The sequence below is a fragment of the Acipenser ruthenus genome, chromosome 23 (assembly GCF_902713425.1).
Source record: "Acipenser ruthenus chromosome 23, fAciRut3.2 maternal haplotype, whole genome shotgun sequence".
NCBI classification, from domain to species: domain Eukaryota; kingdom Metazoa; phylum Chordata; class Actinopteri; order Acipenseriformes; family Acipenseridae; genus Acipenser; species Acipenser ruthenus.
Window position 1 is genome coordinate 17,222,935 of NC_081211.1, and position 20,348 is coordinate 17,243,282.

Sequence of the window (20,348 nt, forward strand, 5' to 3'; positions counted from 1 at the left end):
GTCTCTGGTTTCTCTTCAGTTCGAATAAATCTTTCTAAGACTAAGGCTTAGAGGGTAGTGGCATTGCCCGCTCCCTCCGAGGGTCTGTGAGAGGTTTGTTCGGGTGAGGAGGAACAGAATTTTTTTTATTTTTGACTGGCTTTCTTCAGCTCGGCAACTTTTTGGAAGACTAATGCTCAGTCTGGTTTTGGCTTGCCCAATCCAGGCCGAGGGTCTTTCAAGATTTTGTTGACTGTTGAGAGCAGTTTTTTCTTTTTCAGGCGGTTCCAGTTTTTTTCTTTTTCAGGCGGTTCCGGCTTTTCCAGACGTTCCTGGAGTTAGAGAGAAGGAGGACCTACCATCCAGACGACCTTTGAGGACCCTTTGATGACCTAGACGACCTCATCCCCAGCCCTTGATTGTAATCGAGATCCAGACCGAGAGAGCAGCAGGCGCCCAGCAGAGGGCGCCATCTGGGAGGAGCAGAGGGCGGCCCCGGACCCCGAGGAGGCGTCACAGCCACGATTCTTCCTACGTGGTCTCGGTGCCAAGCAGCGCCCCCTACTCCGCCAGGGAAGGACACCGTTCACCTGGGGAGGGGGTCCCTCTTGCGAGGCGACCATCTCCTCAGGGACTAAAGTAATAGTTCCTTCAACTGCCCAGATTTGCTGCTTACGTTGTTTCTTTTCCGTAGAGAGAGACAACCCGGACGTCCAGAGGCTTCTCCCACCCCAATCGGAGGAGCCAGCTGAAGGATGGCGTTCCGGCCAACCCAGGAGACTAGGAGGCACAATGCGGTGCGCTTCACAAGGACCCAGCAAGAGGAAACGGAACCAGGACTGACGAGACTGGAGTTCAGCCGGACCATTCTTCAGAGGGGTATGGGTTTTTCCCCTTCTGACTTGAATTGTTTGGTGAAATTGCCAGGGCTTAAGGAAGTGTTTGAGGTCAGTTTTAGGAACCCCCAAAAGTTACAAGAAATGTGGTCCTTTTGGGGGGAGAATAAATATCTCGCTCCATACAAAGAATTTTGTGTGGATGCACTGACAGACAGAGAAATGAAAGTTGTTACTGTCCAATTTTTCAATGAGGCTGTTAGCGACTATGATATTACAACATGGCTTAACCGCTATGGGAGGGTGTCATCAGAAGGGAGGAAAATTACAGATGAAGATGGGGTTTGGACAGGAGCCAGAAAGTGGCTGGTACGCCTTAATGTTGATCCATCGGGCATTGGAGGCGTCCGCCACATTCCAAACTCCATAGTGTTAGGGCCCAACAGAGGGCTGGTATTCTATAATGGGATGCCAAAACTCTGCAGGAAATGTGGGGAATTAGGACACCTGGCGGCCGCATGTACTGTAGTCAAGTGCAGGAACTGCGGCGCCCCCCACGAGACCAGCCACTGCAGAGAAGAGAGGCAGTGCAATTTGTGTGGAAAGAAGGGGCACCTGTTTAAGGACTGCCCCTCTTCCTATGCCAACATGGCCAGAGCCAGCAAGGCAAATACGAACAAGCCTAGGCCTGAGCAGGAAGAGGGAGCAAGTAACAAAGATCAGTCCACATCACCACCAACAGTATCCAAGACCCAGACTCCAGCACCACCATCATCACCAGCACCCCCCTCACCCCCCCGCCCCCGAGACATGTCCCGTTTTACGAGGACCCCTTCCCCCAGCCCAGAGAGAGAGTACAACAGCTACTCCACTAGCTCCTCCAGTAGCTCCTCTGATGCAGAACACGAGGCAGGGAGGGAGCCCGGACCCAGCAGCGGCCCCCCCCTGAGTAGGGCCCTCTCAGCACCAGCACTCCCCCTCGGCTCTCGTTATGACGCCATAAGGATTGAGTCCGTGGGGGAGGAAAGCGAAAGCGACAGTGAAAGTGAGAGTGAGAAGGAGGGGAAGGGAGTGAAGAACCAGCAGAGGGTGGGGAAAAGAAAGGGTAGAGACGAGGGGGGGAAAAGAAAGAAGATCAGGATCAAAGACAGCAAGTTGCAGGTGGCCCCCATAGATCCAAAACCAGCTAATGTCCACACAAAGTCCCCAGTCTTGCCCTCGCAGGCAGAGACGGAGGCGAGTGGGACGGCTACACTGCCGCCTAGTGGGCAGGTAGCAGCCAGCCAGGGCATCCCCAGCCAGCCTTCCCAGTCGTTGGCACAAACCCTAGCACACCTCGCAGAAGAGGTGTTCACTAATGCACCGAGGGAGAGGTCGGGGTCAACACCTTCCCTGACCAGCAGTACCTCGGTAGCAATGACCCTCTTCAAGCGAAGGGCCTCCCTTCAAAGCATCCTTGACCCCCTCCCTTGTATGGGCAAAACCAGGGGCCCCCTAGAGGTCCTCCTAGATACAGCACTGGAGGACATGGGAATACCCCTGGACGCGGTAAGCCAGAAGTCTGCTAACAGCTCCAATTCAACAGACGGTAACAGCCAAAGAATGCTGTCTGTCATAACCCCCCCCCAGGACAAAGCTGACCCACACGTTCCGAGGGGCCCTGAGCAAGTTCCACCAGACTTACCTTGTGGGGAGTTGAATAGCCCCAACAACTCCACGTACTGTGCATATAAAGACGGTGCCTTCTTGGACGAGGCAGCAGTGAGTACCTTCTCAGGGGTGATGGGAGTTGCAAATAAGCCCAAGCCCCCTCGAAGCAAGCGTAGAGCTAAGAGTAGGAAGAGTGTCCCGCCCTCCCAATCATAGTCGCTATGGGGTGGACGCAGCGACTCCTTTTCTTGTTAGCTACCCTGATGGCCCTGATATGTGTGTCTGTTAATGTCAGGAGCATCAGGGAGACACAAAAAAGATTTGATGTACTAAACTATCTAGCTAACTTGAAAGCAGATCTCATCTTTCTGCAGGAGTGTGGTATTTCGTCGAGCCCTGATTATAGGGACCTGAAGGAGAGTTGGACCCTGGGGGACTCCTTCTGGTCGGGCTCCAACATAGCCAGAGCCGACGGAGTAGGTATCCTGTTTAAAAACCCATTTATTACCTCCCGCAGCAGCAGGGAGGTAGAACCTGGTAGAATTCTGAGCGTGGATGTGACATACAACAACACTCCCCTCAGACTGGTCAATGTCTACGCACCCACTAACCAAAACGAAAGAGTTCAATTTTTTCCACAGCTGCGTCCACTCCTGCTGGGGAACGTACCCGTCATCGTGTCAGGTGACTTCAATTGTGCTCTGAGGGACGTAGACCGGAGCAGGCCACGCAACGACCGCTCTAGTAGAGTTTTGTCCTCCGTAATATCTGATTTCTCCCTGTGTGATGCAGGTAAGGACCTGGTGCCTCCCTTTACCTGGGTGAGCTCATCTGGGACCTCCTTCTCCCGTATAGATCTCGTCCTGCATACCAGCTCCCTTACGAAGACGGCAGTAGACACCCAGGCCGTCTTCTTCTCTGACCATAGGCTCCTGCAGGTAACATTGCAGGTCCCTCAGACCTCCCAGATGGGGTCAGGGGTCTGGAAATTAAACACCTCCTTACTCGATGACCCCTCCATAGCTGCAGCCTATAAGAGCAGGCTTGTTGAGTGGACCACTTTGCGTGACCTATTCAACTCCCCTATAGAGTGGTGGGAGATGGTCAAAATGAGAACTAAGGGTTATTTCATAGCAGCAGGCAAGAGGAAAGCAAAAGAAAGGAGGGCCAAATATAAATACCTGAATGCTGCCCTCCAGCGTCTGAGCCTGCTTCAGCTTCGGGGGTTCCCTGTAAGCGACGAGATAGCCCAGACCAAGCTAGATCTTTCAGTGCTTTGTAGGGAGGAACAACGAAAGGTCATGCACAATGCAAAAGTGCAAAAAATGGAGGAAGACGAAAAGTGTACTCGCTTCTTCTTCCAGAAAACGAGGGAGAAGCGGCACTTGATGTCCTCCATGCTCGACAGCAGGGGGAGGATAGTAGAGGATAGTGAGGGAGTGAAAAAAGTGGTAGAGAACTTCTATAGGGACCTGTATAACATCAAAGCTACAGATGACACCCTGATAGAGTGGTTCCTGAGCCAGTTGGAGCCTGACTCAGTGCGGGACGAGGAGGAGGAGGAGAAGGACCCAGAACTCACGCTGGAGGAGCTCACCCAGGCGGTTAAGACCATGAACACCGGTAAGACGCCAGGTCCAGATGGCATCCCGGGTGAGTATTACCATCTTTTTTGGGACACGCTAAAAGTCCATTTAGCGGAGGTCTACAGAGCGGTCTACAGGGAGAAGCGGTTGGGCCCTTCTATGCGGGAGAGTGTAATTACTCTCCTTCATAAGAAAGGGGAAGTTAAAGATCTACGGAATTGGCGCCCAATCAGCCTCCTTTGCGTGGATTACAAGATACTAGCCAAAGCTCTGATGCTCCGGCTACAAGTACACCTCCCTTTGGTCATTGGCCCCGACCAGGCTTGTGGCGTCCCAGGGAGGTCCATCACGGATATTTTAATGTTAACAAGGGACATTCTGGCTTATTCTAGAGAACGGAACCATCCCCTCTGCCTGTTCAACCTTGACCAGGAGAAGGCGTTCGATAGGGTAAGCCATGAATATATGTACAAAGTGATGGACCAGATGAAATTCGCTCCTGGACTTAGGGAGTGGGTTAAAACCATCTATACAAACATTAGTACCCGAGTCTTGGTGAACAGGCACCTGACTGGTAAAATATCTATCCAGTCAGGGGTCAGACAGGGTTGCCCACTATCCCCACTGCTATATGTCGTGTGCATTGAACCCCTCCTGCAGGCAATTCGTAGGGATACCAATATAACTGGTTTCCAGCTGCCTGGATCCAACGGGGTCCAGGTCAAAACAACAGCATATATGGACGATGTGTCACTCATTTGCACCAACACATCGTCGGTACCTCGGATTAGTAATATCCTTGAGAAGTACTGCACGGCGACCGGGGCAGTGATAAATAAGTCCAAGAGCGAAGTCTACGTGTCTAAAAATTGGCAGGTAGATAGGGAACTGTCGGACATGTACCCTGTCAAAAAGGACAAAATCAAGATTCTGGGCCTCATTTTCGAGAACAATAGCTCGGGGGCCCAGAGCTGGACGGCGGCCATTAACCAGGTCCGTAAAAAGATTGGCGGATGGAGCACAAGATCCTTAACAATGACGGGTAGAGTATTAATAACCAAGTCTATACTGTTCCCCATCCTCTCTTATGTAGGAAAAATCTTTCCCCCAGACAGGACCACCAAAAAAGTGGTGGACCGCATTATCCACCGCTTTATCTGGGGCAGCAAGATGGAGAGGGTAAAGCGAGCCACCCTGAGTAAAGCCGACAAGAAGGGAGGTAAGGGGGTCCCGGACGTTGTGCAGCTCACCCGAGTGCAGGGGCTCACGCAAACTATCAAGAACATCCAGGCCCTGGACAGGAAGGTATGTTACATGAATCGTTTCTATTTTGCCACCTGTCTCAGGGCCTTGGGCCTCTGCACTATTGATAACACCGTGCCGTACTCCTGGGACCCCCCATTGTATTATAGAACCTTAAGGGACACTATATATAAATTGGGCTTAGATAAAGCAAAATTGGCCTCCTGGGAATACAAGGCTGTAACTAAATATCTTGCCGGTTCCCAGGAAATTGATAAAGTAGCTACTTTCTCCCTCACCCAAAGCCAAAAAATCTGGGAGAATGTGTCTCACAGCTGCCTCAGTAATGTCCAGAAGGATATAGCATGGAACACCGTCCACAGTGCACTCCCCACTCGAGCGTTCATGTTCAGGAGGGGACTAGCCCAAGTAGAAACATGCCCCTATGCAAAGTGCCGCAAGAGAGAAACACCAGCCCATATCTTCTGGGAGTGTGATGTGGCTGGCAGTGTCTGGCTCTCTGTCTCTGTCTTCCTAAACAGGTTTGCTGACACGGCCAAGATGACCGCTGAGACTGTGCTCTATGGGCCTGCGGGAGGAATCACTACCAGCACAGCTAAGTGCGTTTGGCGTGTCATCAATGTTGTCAAGCAGATCCTGTGGGAAGGCCGTAACGTCTGTGTCTATCACAAGCAGGAGCTAGACACTATCACCACGACCAGAAGGGCACAAACTCTTATCAAGGACTTTGTAATTCTGGACATCCGGACCCTCGGGAAGGACAAGGCCTGCGCGGAGTGGAGGATCGCCGGACTTCAGGACGTGAAGATGGAATAAGGGAAAAAACTGGAACCGCTAGCTCCTAGGAGCGGGACTACGGGGCACCGCTAAGCCTTTTATTTATTTTGTCATGCCAGCATTCCGCCCTTTTTAGCTGGCATGACCGTCTTTCAACGGTGCCCTGGTTTTATGTAGTCTTTTTGTTTCAGTTTTATGGACCTTTGATTTAATTTGAATGTTTTATTTGATTTTGTTTTGTTTTGTTTTATGTATCTTTAAGATTTTTAATGTAAACTATTAAAAGTTACATTTTAAGTGTTTTAAAATTTTAGAATTTTAACTCACTGTTTATACACTGTCCCTTTTCCCCTGTCCCTATTTTAGATCTAGTTTTATGTTCACTTTTTTAGAGAGCACTCCCCGGCCCTCACAAGCACTGGTTTTTTATAGATGGTTCTTTTTTTCCAGTCACTTTTAAAACAGCACAGGTTTTTTTCATGTTGATTTTAATCTGTGTCTGTTTTAACCATGTACAAAGCACAATTGTCTTGGTGTTTTTAAATGTATTTTAAATGCTTTTAAAACAAAATGTATGTCTGTATGCATGAATGTCATCTTTAAAAGAAATGTAAAATGAATGAAAAAACGAATGGGTGTAAATGTAAAAAAATGTAAAATCTCAATAAAAGAGTATTTTACTAAAGATTTCCGTGGAGAGGAACATTTATGAGTTTCAACTAATTTTTTGATGCCCTGCTTTGGCGGGGCTTCCTTGTGTTGTAAAATAATAGAATTGCAGTGTGTAGTGTTGGTATGATAAATGGGCGTGCTATTCAAAGTAACATTTGTTACAGACTGCAGTCTTCTTGATCACACTAAGAAAGTGGGTGTCTTAGTTGTGTATGTATAGTAGAACCGGTTGTACTATACACCGCTAAGCCTTTTATTTATTTTGTCATGCCAGCATTCCGCCCCTTTTAGCTGGCATGACCGTTTTTGAACGGTGCCCTGGTTTTATGTAGTCTTTTTGTTTCAGTTTTATGGACTCTCTTGTTTTTGATTTATTTTGAATGTTTTATTTGGTTTTGTTTTGTATTTACGTATCTAAAAGATTTTTAATGTCAACTATTAAAAGTTACATTTTAAGTGTTTTAAAATTTTAGAATTTTAACTCACTGTTTTATACACTGTCCCTTTTCCCCTGTCCCTGTTTTAGATCTATAGTTTTATGTTCACTTTTGAACTTTTTTAGAGAGCACTCCCCGGCCCTCACAAGCACTGGTTTTTTATAGATGGTTCTTTTTTTCCAGTCACTTTTAAAGCAGCACAGGTTTTTTTCATGTCGATTTTAATCTGTGTCTGTTTTAACCATGTATAAAGCACAGTTGTCTTGGTGTTTTTAAATGTGTTTTAAATGCTTTTAAAACAAAATGTATGTCTGTCTGTATGCATGAATGTCATCTTTAAAAGAAATGTAAAATGAATGAAAAAACGAATGGGTGTAAATGTAAAAAAATGTAAAATCTCAATAAAGATTTCCGTGGAGAGGAACATTTATGAGTTGCAACTAATTTTTTGATGCCCTGCTTTGGCGGGGTTTCCTTGTGTTGTAAAATAATAGAATTGCAGTGTGTAGTGTTGGTATGATAAATAGGCTTGCTATTCAAAGTAACATTGGTTACAGACTGCAGTCTTCTTGATCACACTAAGAAAGTGGGTGTCTTCGTTGTGTATGTATAGTAGAACCGGTTGTACTATACACCGCTAAGCCTTTTATTTATTTTGTCATGCCAGCATTCCGCCCCTTTTAGCTGGCATGACCGTTTTTGAACGGTGCCCTGGTTTTATGTAGTCTTTTTGTTTCAGTTTTATGGACTCTCTTGTTTTTGATTTATTTTGAATGTTTTATTTGGTTTTGTTTTGTATTTACGTATCTAAAAGATTTTTAATGTCAACTATTAAAAGTTACATTTTAAGTGTTTTAAAATTTTAGAATTTTAACACACAGTTTTATACACAGTACCTTTGCCCCTGTCCCTTTAGTTTTAGATTTATAGTTTATTGTTCTGTTTTATGTTCACCTTCTGAACTTTTTGAAGAGAGCACTCCCCAGCGCTCACATACACTGTTTTTTTATAGATAGTTCTTTTTTTCCAGTCACTTTTAAAGCAGCACAGGTTTTATCATGTTGATTTTAATCTGTGTCTGTTTTAATCTTGTACAAAGCACAATTGTCTTGGTGTTTTTAAAGGTATTTTAAATGCTTTTAAAACAAAATGTATGTCTGTATACATTCCCGTAACTGCATTTACATTTCGAAGCCTGTTCAAGGAAGCCCCGTCAAAGTGCATTATGGGTATGCAAATGTGATTCACCCCTGCCGCGCCGTTTCCACCCAACAGTATTGCTCAACCCAAGGTATTCGTTCTCCAAGTTACCAAAATACGTTTTAGTATCAGATCGCTGTACCAGGTGGCACTGCCTACACAGCTCAAACAGACTCAGAGTGAATGCATTGGTGGTAACAAAAAGTTACAACAAACGCTGCTATCGCTATGATACATTTACCGTTGCATTTAAAAAAAAAAAAAAAAACCTATGGGTTTTAAACGTTGAAAATGCAACAAATGGAGACCACTGAAAAAATAATAATACAAAAAAAAATGTTTCCGGCCGGGGACCTTTCGCGTGTGAGGCGAACGTGATAACCACTACACTACGGAAACTTCATTGAAAACATCTCTCAAGTACTGAACACAGCAAGTGCTACAGGTCGCTGGTGATGCACGTGTTTAGTTCATTTTCTAAGTACAGCCGTATCATCACTTTAATAGTCTATACTTTTCAGTGGGAATATGTCTGTTTATCCCATTTAGTAGTAGTAGCGTTAATTTGCCGATAAAATATACTGGCTAAAAACAAAACAACAAAGAATACGTTTCCGTAGTGTAGTGGTTATCACGTTCGCCTAACACGCGAAAGGTCCCCGGTTCGAGACCGGGCGGAAACAGTTTTTTTAAATTTATTTTAAAATAACAACCCGTTACAAATACATTTTGTAACAATATACTTCTTATATCATATTACACGTATCGAAAACTGCACTATAGTGCATTATTTGTATGTATTTGAAGTTCATTGTATTTGATAAGCGGTTACAGCAGTTTGTGAAATGTTTCCGTAGTGTAGTGGTTATCACGTTCGCCTCACACGCGAAAGATCCCTGGTGTGGAAACACGTGTATATGATTTCCATTACACGAGAGTAGATGTTAAAACTTCATGCTGCTTTGAACTCGGCTCTCGCCAAGATAAGCACCAACTAAGACGTAGCTTTATAGTAAACTAATGTGTTACATATGTGTCTCCATCCATTTACGTTTCCTTCCATATGATGATGTAGATATCCTTCTGTGTGTGTTAATGGCTGAAGTGTAATGCTGGCTCCAGGGATCAGCTTATTTTGCCTCCCTGGCGCATCAGCACACACAACGGCTGCGATGCTGGCTCCGGGGATCAACCATAGTGCGGCCTCCCCAGCGCATCAGCATGACAACCGTCTGGATTGAGCTAAGTAGGGTACATCTCTGGGGTTTTCAAGTGGGCACCTTCCATCCTCAGTGTTTCGTCGACTAGCCCACGACACCTCAAGAGGGCTCGGCGGTGATTCTGGCGTCCCAGCATCACCCCCCTCCGTCCCCCACTCAACTCAGCCCAGCTTACTTACCTGTACATCAACGTTTCTTTCTTTCTATTGTGCTTGAGATCCCCAGCCAGAATCTTTCCGTCTCAACCACAGCCAGTTGCTGCTCCTCTCTGCTGCTTCAGATAAGTTCTTCACTGTGCGACGCAACTCTTGACCACTGAATCCGACGTCTCTGAGAAACCGGGTTGTAGAGTGTGCCACAAATCCTCGACAACCCACTTCCACTGGGTAAACCCGAACTCTCCATCCTCGCTGTTCTGCTTCAGTGGCTAGTTGAGCATACCGCAGTTTCTTACTCTCATACGCCTCATCTACAGCATCCTCCCATGGCACTGTTAACTCTACCAGGTGAACAAGGCGTGCTGATCCAGACCACAAGACAATATCTGGTTGAAGGTTAGTGGTGGCAATCTCAGGTGGAAAAATAAGCCGTTGACCAACATCTGCCAGCATTTTCCAGTCTCTAGCAGCTTCCAGTTGTCCTGGGCGAGGATTGGTTTTAACACCTTTTCTTGGTGGTTGCTCTCCTGGGCGGAGGAATGTTGTCTTTTGTGTGTAATGTTTTGATGGAACAGGTGACAACATATTGGTCATGTTACGCTTGTCTTCCAATGCTAAGGCCAAACATTGCAGCACCTGGTCATGGCGCCAAGTAAACCGTCCTTGGCTAAGAGCCACCTTACATCCTGTCAAAATGTGCCTTAATGTTGCAGGTGATGAACACAAAGGACATGAGGGATCCTCTCCTACCCAGAGGTTTAGGTTCTGTGGTGATGGGAGAACATCATATGTTGACCTGATGAGGAAACTGATCCTGCTCTGTTCCATTGACCATAGGTCTTGCCAGCCAATCTTGCGTTGTTCCACACTCTCCCATCTCATCCATTCTCCCTGCTTGCCTTGGGAAATGGCCTTTATACACCTCATCCTCTCCTCCTGCTTTTGCACCTCGTTGACTACCAGCTTCCTCCTTTGAGCTGGGGCTACCTTGTGCCATGTAGGAGGAGCTGAACTGAAACCAAGACCCCCCTCTTCCATGCTGAACTTGCCTCATGATATCACCAATTCGAAGGGCAGTCTTTGCATCTTCCACAGCTTTCTTTGCCACCCACTTTCTTCCAGTTTTCAACACAGGTGCTGCCTCCCTTACGCATTTATCGCGTGACTCTACTAATGTAATTTCCAGTCTGACCTTGGCGCACTTAAACTCCTCGGTTAGAGCAGAGACTGGTAGCTGCAGTATTCCTTTACCATAAAGTCCCACTCTGCTGAGGCAGCGTGGAACTCCCAACCATTTCCTGATGTATGAACTGATTAAAGCTTAAAGCTTCCAGCCTCTCTCTCTCTCTCTCTCTCTCTCTCTCTCTCTCTCTCTCTCTCTCTCTCTCTCTCTCTCTCTCTCTCTCTCTCTCTCTCTCTCTCTCTCTCTCTCTCTCTCTCTCTCTCTCTCTCTCTCTCTCTCTCTCTCTCTCTCTCTCTCTCTCTCTCTCTCTCTCTCTCTCTCTCTCTCTCTCTCTCTCTCTCTGTTTTATTGAATCAGTTATATTTATTAGAAGTGGCTGCATTTTTGTAACAGCATGGCAGACGGCAGCATTTATTTGAGTACTGTACATCCAGATTATCCTGTGTATCATTCATCGGGTCAAAATTTGATAAATTTCTTACTTGCACAACAGCCTCGTCCCTCCCAGCCACAAATCGGTGTTCAATTTTGGGAATATCTTGGTAGGTTTGACCAATCATAGCCCGTGTCGCTCCCAAGAATTGACCAGGAAAGAGCCAATCAGATTTCGCAGAACTACCAAGAATCAAGTGACGGAATTATCCAATCAGATCTCGTAGAACTACCAAGAATACTGAGCGTTTTCAACGACGAGAGATTATTGAATCTTGAAGTCTTTTGGTTTATTTCGAAATACAATCATCTGAAGGTAAGAATTTTATTACAGTATTATTTAATTGTCACAGTACATTATCTGTATGTATTCAAAGTTCATTGTATTTGAAATTCATGGTTTCTGAAATTCATTAAATGTGTCCGTAGTGTGGTGGTGATCACGTCCCTTGTTCACTACAAACATCCCACGTTTCTCAGTTCGGGGCTCGGGAGTGTTTACATGGCCTCGTTAGCGCAGTAGGTAGCGCGTCAGTCTCATAATCTGAAGGTCGTGAGTTCGATCCTCACACGGGGCAGTGCTTTTATTATTGGTTAGGAGTTATTTAAAAATAAATACCAAAAACGTGAAATGCTGTCAAAACGTTGTTCATGGTCGTAAATAGTTAGATGCCCTTATTGTTTTAAAACTGGGTATCAACAAAGCATCTGGACAAATGTAGGACAGCAACAATTTGTATGTGACCACAGGAATGGACATTAACATATACGCGCTTACACTATAAAACGTATCGTGGCTATATTATATATTATGGGCTTGTTGTTTCATTTATGCAATAAGTTAAATACAAAAAATACTTTGCAGAACGAGTTAAATGTAATGTACTCCCTTCACTCATGCAAGATGCTAGTAAGATACTATATGAATAGGGGAGATGGCCTCTCGACCGTGTTTCCGTAGTGTAGTGGTTATCACGTTCGCCTAACACGCGAAAGGTCCCCGGTTCGAGACCGGGCGGAAACATTATTTTTTGTCATTTATTTTAAAATAACAACCCATTACAAATATATTTATTTTTTATACGTCTGATTATATTGCACGTATCGCAAATTGCAATATACAATTCTTATTGTGTAATTGTAGGTGATTGTGTTTGATAAGTGAGTCATGTATTTCATGAAATGTTTCAGTAGTGTAGTGGTTATCACGTTCTTCACACGTTAAAGGTCCCCGGTTCGAAACCGGGAGGAAACACGTGTATACATTTTTTATTTATTTGATCAGCTATATTTATTAGACGCGGCTGCATTTTTGTAACAGTATGGCGGATAGTTGCATTTATTTGAGTACTGTACATCCAGCATGCTTTTAGGAAAGGGAGATCGTGTCTAACTAACCTACTTGACTTTTTTGACGATGCAACATTGAAAATGGATAACTGCAAAGCATACGACATGGTTTATTTAGATTTCCAGAAAGCTTTTGACAAAGTCCCGCACAAAAGATGAATTCTCAAACTGAACGCAGTAGGGATTCAAGGAAATGCATGCACATGGATTAGGGAGTGGGTAACAGGTAGAAAACAGAAAGTACTGATTAGAGGAGAAACCTCAAAATGGAGTGAGGTAACCAGTGCTGTACCACAGGGATCAGTATTAGGTCCTCTGCTATTATTAATCTACATTAATGATTTAGATTCTGGTATAGTAAGCAAACTCGTTAAATTTGCAAACGACACAGAAATAGGAGGAGTAGCAAACACTGTTGAAGCAGCAAAGGTCATTCAAAATGATCTAGACAGCATTCAGAATTGGGCAGACACATGGCAAATGAAATTTAATAGAGAAAAGTGTAAAGTATTGCATGCGGGCAATAAAAATGTGCATTATAAATATCATATGGGAGATAGTGAAATTGAAGAAGGGAACTATGAAAAAGACCAAGGAGTTTATGTTGACTCAGAAATGTCTTCATTTAGACAAAGTGGGGAAGCTATAAAAAAGGCTAACAAGATGCTCGGATATATTGTGAGAAGTGTTGAATTTAAATCAAGGGAAGTAATGTTAAAACTCTACAATGCATTAGTAAGACCTCACCTAGAATATTGTATTCCGTTATGGTCACCTCGTTACAAAAAGGATATTGCTGCTCAAGAAAGAGTGCAAAGAAGAGCAACCAGAATTATCCCGGGTTTAAAAGGCATGTTGTATGCAGACAGGCTAAAATAATTGAATCTATTCAGTCTTGAACAAAGAAGACTACGCGGCGATCTGATTCAAACATTCAAAATCCTAAAAGGTATAGACAATGTCAACCCAGGGGACTTCTTTGACCTGAAAAAAGAAACAAGGACCAGGGGTCACAAATGGAGATTAGATAAAGGGGCATTCAGAACAGAAAATAGAGGCACTTTTTTACACAGAGAATTGTGAGGGTCTGGAACCAACTCCCCAGTAATGTTGTTGAAGCTGACACCCTGGGATCCTTCAAGAAGCTGCTTGATGAGATTCTGGGATCAATAAGCTACTAACAACCAAACGAGCAAGATGGGCTGAATGGCCTCCTCTCGTTTGTAAACTTTCTTATGTTCTTATGTTCTTATGTTCTTATACAGATTATCCTGTGTATCATTCATCGGGTCAAAATTTGATACATCATAGCCCGTGTCGCTACCAAGAATTGATCAGGAAAGAGCCAATCAGATTTCGCAGAACTACCAAGAATCAAGTGACGGAATTATCCAATCAGATCTCGTAGAACTACCAAGAATACTGAGCATTTTCAACGACAAGAGATTATTGAATCTTGAAGTCTTTTGGTTTATTTTGAAATACACTCATCTGAAGGTAAGAATTTTATTACAGTATTATTTTAATTGTCACTAGTACTGTACGTGTAGTCACCAAGAATTTTTAAAAAATCCAATAATAATATATGTTCGTATTACAAATGTCAGCTGTAGAAATGCGCGGATAGTAAACTCTAGATTTTGTAATATTATCAATAAAAATACACGATTGACATTTTTACAATAGGTGTCAGTTCTAAGTGTTAAAAATTGTAATATTTACAAGAGCAAGAAACTTGATGGAGGGACTGTTTTATCCAAAGCGCAATTATATTTAATACATTTGTCCGTTACAATGGTACTGTAATACTTGTATCCGGAACAACACAAATTGTACCATGGTAAAATAAATAGTACCATATAGTACCGTGGTATAGTGTTGCATTATACTGTAGATACCATGATACGAAGGTCCCCTGTTCACTACAAACATCATAAACTGCAGGTTTATGATGTATATAACTCATAAACTGCAGGTTTTTAGGTGCTGGATCCTAGAATGCATCTAAAAGGACACTTTACAGAGCCTCTATTTTTCTATCATTTATTTTTAATTATATATCCATGAACGTTATATTACTGTATTTAACTTTAATTTAGTTTTCATTGAAGAATGATCTTGTTTTGAAAGCAATACTTAAATAATGTGAACATGGGTACTCCATGCTTTTTTTTTTTTTTTCTTTCTTTTTTTTTTTTGGTTTCTTGTTGTTTTGTGTAGAAACCTTTTATTTTGCCATTGTGACTATTTTGTGTTTAGGCTGTTTGTTTCATTGCATTCCATGTGATAAAAAAAAAGAACAAATACTTTTAATTTGTATAACATTTTTTTTGTTTTGTGTACAACAGGCATGCGAAGGCACAGGACCAATACCTTCCCAGCTGTTAAACCTTCCATCCTTGCATCCTTCCCATCTTCCTGCTGTGTATGGGGGACCTTTGGCGTATGAGGCGAACGTGATAACCACTACACTACGGAAACATTTCATGAACTGCTGCAACCGCTTATCAAATACAATGAACTTCAAATACATACAAATAATGCACTATAATGCAGTTATGCGATATATGCAATATGATCTAAGAAGTATAAAAAATATATATATATTTGTAACGGATTGTTATTTTTAATAAATTAAAAAAAAAATGTTTCCACCCAGTCTCGAACCGGGGACCTTTCACGTGTTAGGCGAACGTGAAAACCACTACACTACGGAAACACATCTTGTTACACGCTCCACTATTCATACAGTAGCTTACTAACATATATATTTTTATTTAACACCATAAATAAAACAAGCCCTTAATATATAATATAGCCCTGATACGTTTTATAGTGTAAGCGCGTATATGTTAATGAGCAGTTCTACATTTGTCCAGATGCTTTGTTGATACCCAGTTTTAAAATAACAAGGACATCTAACTATTTACGACCATGAAGAACGTTTTGACAGTTTTTAAGGCAACCCCAGCCTTAAACAAGTTTGGTATTTATTTTTAAATAACTCCTACCCAAGAATAAAACTGCTGCCCCGTGTGAGGATCGAACTCACGACCTTCAGATTATGAGACTGACGCGCTACCTACTGCGCTAACGAGGCCTTGAAAATGCTTTCCATTCCAGGATTGAGGAATGTGGGATCTATGCAATGCTAAAGGTTTAAAAGCAGGGATCTTGCTCAGACCCGAAGATCCTGTGATTTTTTATTCAGAAAAAACACCTTTGCTGGCATTGGTGTGCTCTTCCTCTGGAGTAGCAGCTGGTCTTCATTGCAATGGTTTTCTGCAAGCAATCAGAACATTGGCTAGTTCCACCTTGAAGTCTAGATATTCCATAACCTCTCTCTTTCTGTCCCCTAAGGAATAGCGATCTTGTCAGTATTGTAAGCATGCATTTGCTGCTGACAAATCCAGCATGTGAACGATCACCTTAGCTGTCCATTTCTTGATCCTGGTTTTTGCCCTGTAGTAGGATTTGCAGCTGTCAAATCATGTCAGCTCCTCCCGTTTTTGAATTGTAATCTCTGGACGATTTACCTCGATTTATTTGTCATACATTCTAAAATGATTCAGCTGTCAGGCCTACATTGTAAATGAATGAAAAGTATCAGAAAGAGGTTGTACATAAACCCCAAAGTTTAACCCTTTCAGTCCAAAATTTATTTTCAATCATAAAAAAAAATATTTTAACTCTTTTTTCCTAGTCTTATTGCAACTAGAAATGAGACTCAAACTAAATTTAGATTTTAGCACAAATCTTTTATTGTTTTTTTTGTTGTCCACTCCAATGGACATCTTAGAATATTTCCTGAAATTAAAACATCATAAAAAATACACAAAATAATGAGATTAGAAAAACAAAGATACTATCATAGGCCCTCGGTCTAGAATTTTTACTTGCGGTGAGCAGCCTTGAAACAATTTCTATGTGGCACAAAACACAGGTGCACTTTGCACTTTGTAATTGTATGTAAAAATAATGTGATATCTTGTAACAATTGTAAGTCACCCTGGATAAGGGCGTCTGCTAAGAAATAAATAATAATATCGCAGGAGACATGATGTAATAACAAGAGTAGTAATAACAGTTATAATAACAAGGTTATGGCAATGTGGGCAGCAGTGCGGAGTAGCGGTTAGGGCTGTGGACTCTTGACCGGAGGGTTGTGGGTTCAGCAGGGACACTGCTGCTGTATCCTTGAGCAAGGTACTTTACCTAGATTGCTCCAGTAAAAACCCAACTGTATACATGGGTAATTGTATGTAAAAATAATGTGATATCTTGTAACAATTGTAAGTCGTCCTGGATAAGGGCGACTGCTAAGAAATAAATAATAATAATATTAATAATACAATACCTAACCCCTCTGATGTGCCTACTGTTCCCCCCTCATTAAACGGCAATAAATGATACATTAAATGTTCATTCCGATCACCCAGTTGCAAGCACCGATCAGAATGTAATTCTTGACATTGATGTTGCTGTATAGTGTCCCAGTATGCAGCCCCCACCCCGTCTAATTCTGCCACAAACAAATCCCTGTTGTTCTGGGTTGACTCAGTGGCCCTCTGTAAATCCATGAGAAGCACATTTTCTATGTGGACAGTGCTTAAAGTCATTAGTGGATCATGTTGCAGTGGAAATATCACACTTGATGCTTGATGTTAGAAATGGATTTAATAAAGTAATTGTGTTGCTATTTTATTCTAATACAGTTGAAGTTCATGGAACAGAATTCAAGTTATAATTTGTTCCATTGTTTTATCTCTAACGCTACTAACACATCTAATAATACGCAGTTATAACCATTTTGTTTTTCTAATCACTTCACACTGTTAAAGCACCAATGTGGTGGTGCTGTGTCGGGGTCTTGCTGGTAGACATCGGCCCATATGAGTGTAACACTCGACCCAGTGTCCTCCAGCGCAGTGCAGGAGACCCCCTCTTTGCTGACCAGGACGCGACGGAAGTCCAGCACCGAGTCCTGCCTACAGTACCATCGCCATGGCCAAGGAACATGATAGTAACTGGAAGGTAAGGATTCTGTGAAGATTTATAATTTGAGAGCCTAGTTATTCCTGTGCTAAAAAAAAAAAAAAAAAATCAGGGCCTGCCTTATGATTGCTATAATTGATATTAGTCCGGTTGAACACATTTTCTAGTAAAATCATAAATACTGTTTCAGGTGGCACTGCCTACGCAGCACAAACTTAGAAATCAGTCAGATTCGACTTAGAGTGAACGCATTGGTCGTAACAAGAAGTTACAACAAGCGCTGCTATCGCTATGATACATTTACGCTTGCATTTAAAAAAATAAATAAATACATAATTAACCCACGGGTTTTAACCGTTCACAAATAAAATGCAACAAATGGAGACCACTGAAAAATAATAATACAGAAAAAAAAAAGCTGTTTCCGCCCGGTTTCGAACCGGGGACCTTTCGCGTGTGAGGCGAACGTGATAACCACTACACTACGGAAACTTCATGGAAGACAGCGCTCAAGCACTGAGCACAGCAAGTAATTTCACTAATAGTCTATACTTTTCAATGGGAAGAATATGTTTGTTTATCCCATTTAGTTGTAATAGCGTTAATTTGCCGTTCAACTTTCAAATAGTTGAGTTTTAGATAAAACATACTGACTAAAAACATAACGACGCAGAATACGTAGTATAGTGATTATCACGTCCGCATAACATACATACTCCCGACTTTTAAGAATGTGTTTGTTAACATTTATGTATTTAGCTTTTTCTATTTACAGAGCTGCCCCTTTCGTCATAGTCACGCCCCCTTAGTGACTCTCCACGGCCTCTCTTAAGTTTCTATTTTTTTTTTTTTTTTTTTACAAAACACTTTTTTTCAGTGAGGACAAGAGTATTCTTGCACAAACTGTTTTAGCAATACAAATAGTCTATAAAAATGATATTCTGAAATGTACAAAAGCACAGGTAAAATAATATAATATATAGTCAACACAACGAATAATACTGTAAATATGGTACGGCGGGTAAGGATTACGTATATAGGTATAGATATAAAAAAATAAGCAAATATACATCATATCTGGTAAATAATTGTCAACTACATTTTGTGCGGAAAATATTTAAGGAGAGTTTTAAAAAAATAAAATAAAAAAATAAAACAACTTCTCCCCGTCGGGGAATTGAACCCCGGTCTCCCGCGTGACAGGCGGGGATACTGACCACTATACTAACGAGGAATGCGTAAACAGTAATCATTCTGTACTCACAGGAAGACCGCCCTAAACGATTTCCCATTCATTCTTTAAGGTAGTGCTAAACCACTACGGATGTAATACTGCTGCCGCCACAACATGATTTTGGCGCTGTTGTGCAGGTCTGTGCTAAACTTAATGTATTGAGTTGTGCAGATCTACCAAGAGATGGCACTAAAGAGCATGAAGCGTTTCGTCTGCTTCGGCTCAGTGAATTTTGCGAACCAAATGATTCAGAGACTTCACTTCCCTTCCCACCATCACTAATTGCACGAATGGTTGAGTGATTGGATGAAAGTGGGGTACAACCGGTTCTACTATACATACACAACTAAGACACCCACTTTCTTAGTGTGATCAAGAAGACTGCAGTCTGTAACCAATGTTACTTTGAATAGCAAGCCTATTTATCATACCAACACTACACACTGCAATTCTATTATTTTACAACACAAGGAAACCCCGCCAAAGCAGGGCATCAAAAAATTAGTTGCAACTCATAAATGTTCCTCTCCACGGAAATCTTTATTGAGATTTTACATTTTTTTACATTTACACCCATTCGTTTTTTCATTCATTTTACATTTCTTTTAAAGATGACATTCATGCATACAGACAGACATACATTTTGTTTTAAAAGCATTTAAAACACATTTAAAAACACCAAGACAACTGTGCTTTATACATGGTTAAAACAGACACAGATTAAAATCAACATGAAAAAAACCTGTGCTGCTTTAAAAGTGACTGGAAAAAAAGAACCATCTATAAAAAACCAGTGCTTGTGAGGGCCGGGGAGTGCTCTCTAAAAAAGTTCAAAAGTGAACATAAAACTATAGATCTAAAACAGGGACAGGGGAAAAGGGACAGTGTATAAAACAGTGAGTTAAAATTCTAAAATTTTAAAACACTTAAAATGTAACTTTTAATAGTTGACATTAAAAATCTTTTAGATACGTAAATACAAAACAAAACCAAATAAAACATTCAAAATAAATCAAAAACAAGAGAGTCCATAAAACTGAAACAAAAAGACTACATAAAACCAGGGCACCGTTCAAAAACGGTCATGCCAGCTAAAAGGGGCGGAATGCTGGCATGACAAAATAAATAAAAGGCTTAGCGGTGTATAGTACAACCGGTTCTACTATACATACACAAATAAGACACCCACTTTCTTAGTGTGATCAAGAAGACTGCAGTCTGTAACAAATGTTACTTTGAATAGCACGCCCATTTATCATACCAACACTACACACTGCAATTCTATTATTTTACAACACAAGGAAGCCCCGCCAAAGCAGGGCATCAAAAAATTAGTTGAAACTCATAAATGTTCCTCTCCACGGAAATCTTTAGTA

At 42.2% G+C, this 20,348-nt stretch overlaps 7 non-coding genes across 7 annotated transcripts; 3 read left to right on the top strand and 4 right to left on the bottom strand.

The window, feature by feature from the left end:
* The first annotated feature begins 9,010 nt into the window (after positions 1 to 9,010).
* Positions 9,011 to 9,083, top strand: trnav-aac (transfer RNA valine (anticodon AAC)). Its single transcript has one exon. It is a non-coding gene; the product is annotated as a tRNA-Val (tRNA).
* Positions 9,084 to 11,898: 2,815 nt separating this feature from the next.
* On the top strand, positions 11,899 to 11,971 carry trnam-cau (transfer RNA methionine (anticodon CAU)). The gene has a single exon. It is a non-coding gene; the product is annotated as a tRNA-Met (tRNA).
* Positions 11,972 to 12,344: 373 nt separating this feature from the next.
* trnav-aac (transfer RNA valine (anticodon AAC)) lies at positions 12,345 to 12,417 on the top strand. Its single transcript has one exon. It is a non-coding gene; the product is annotated as a tRNA-Val (tRNA).
* Positions 12,418 to 15,389: 2,972 nt separating this feature from the next.
* Positions 15,390 to 15,462, bottom strand: trnav-aac (transfer RNA valine (anticodon AAC)). Its single transcript has one exon. It is a non-coding gene; the product is annotated as a tRNA-Val (tRNA).
* Positions 15,463 to 15,770: 308 nt separating this feature from the next.
* trnam-cau (transfer RNA methionine (anticodon CAU)) lies at positions 15,771 to 15,843 on the bottom strand. Its single transcript has one exon. It is a non-coding gene; the product is annotated as a tRNA-Met (tRNA).
* Positions 15,844 to 18,157: 2,314 nt separating this feature from the next.
* On the bottom strand, positions 18,158 to 18,230 carry trnav-cac (transfer RNA valine (anticodon CAC)). Its single transcript has one exon. It is a non-coding gene; the product is annotated as a tRNA-Val (tRNA).
* A 670-nt stretch (positions 18,231 to 18,900) lies between these two features.
* On the bottom strand, positions 18,901 to 18,972 carry trnad-guc (transfer RNA aspartic acid (anticodon GUC)). Its single transcript has one exon. It is a non-coding gene; the product is annotated as a tRNA-Asp (tRNA).
* Between the last annotated feature and the right edge of the window lie 1,376 nt (positions 18,973 to 20,348).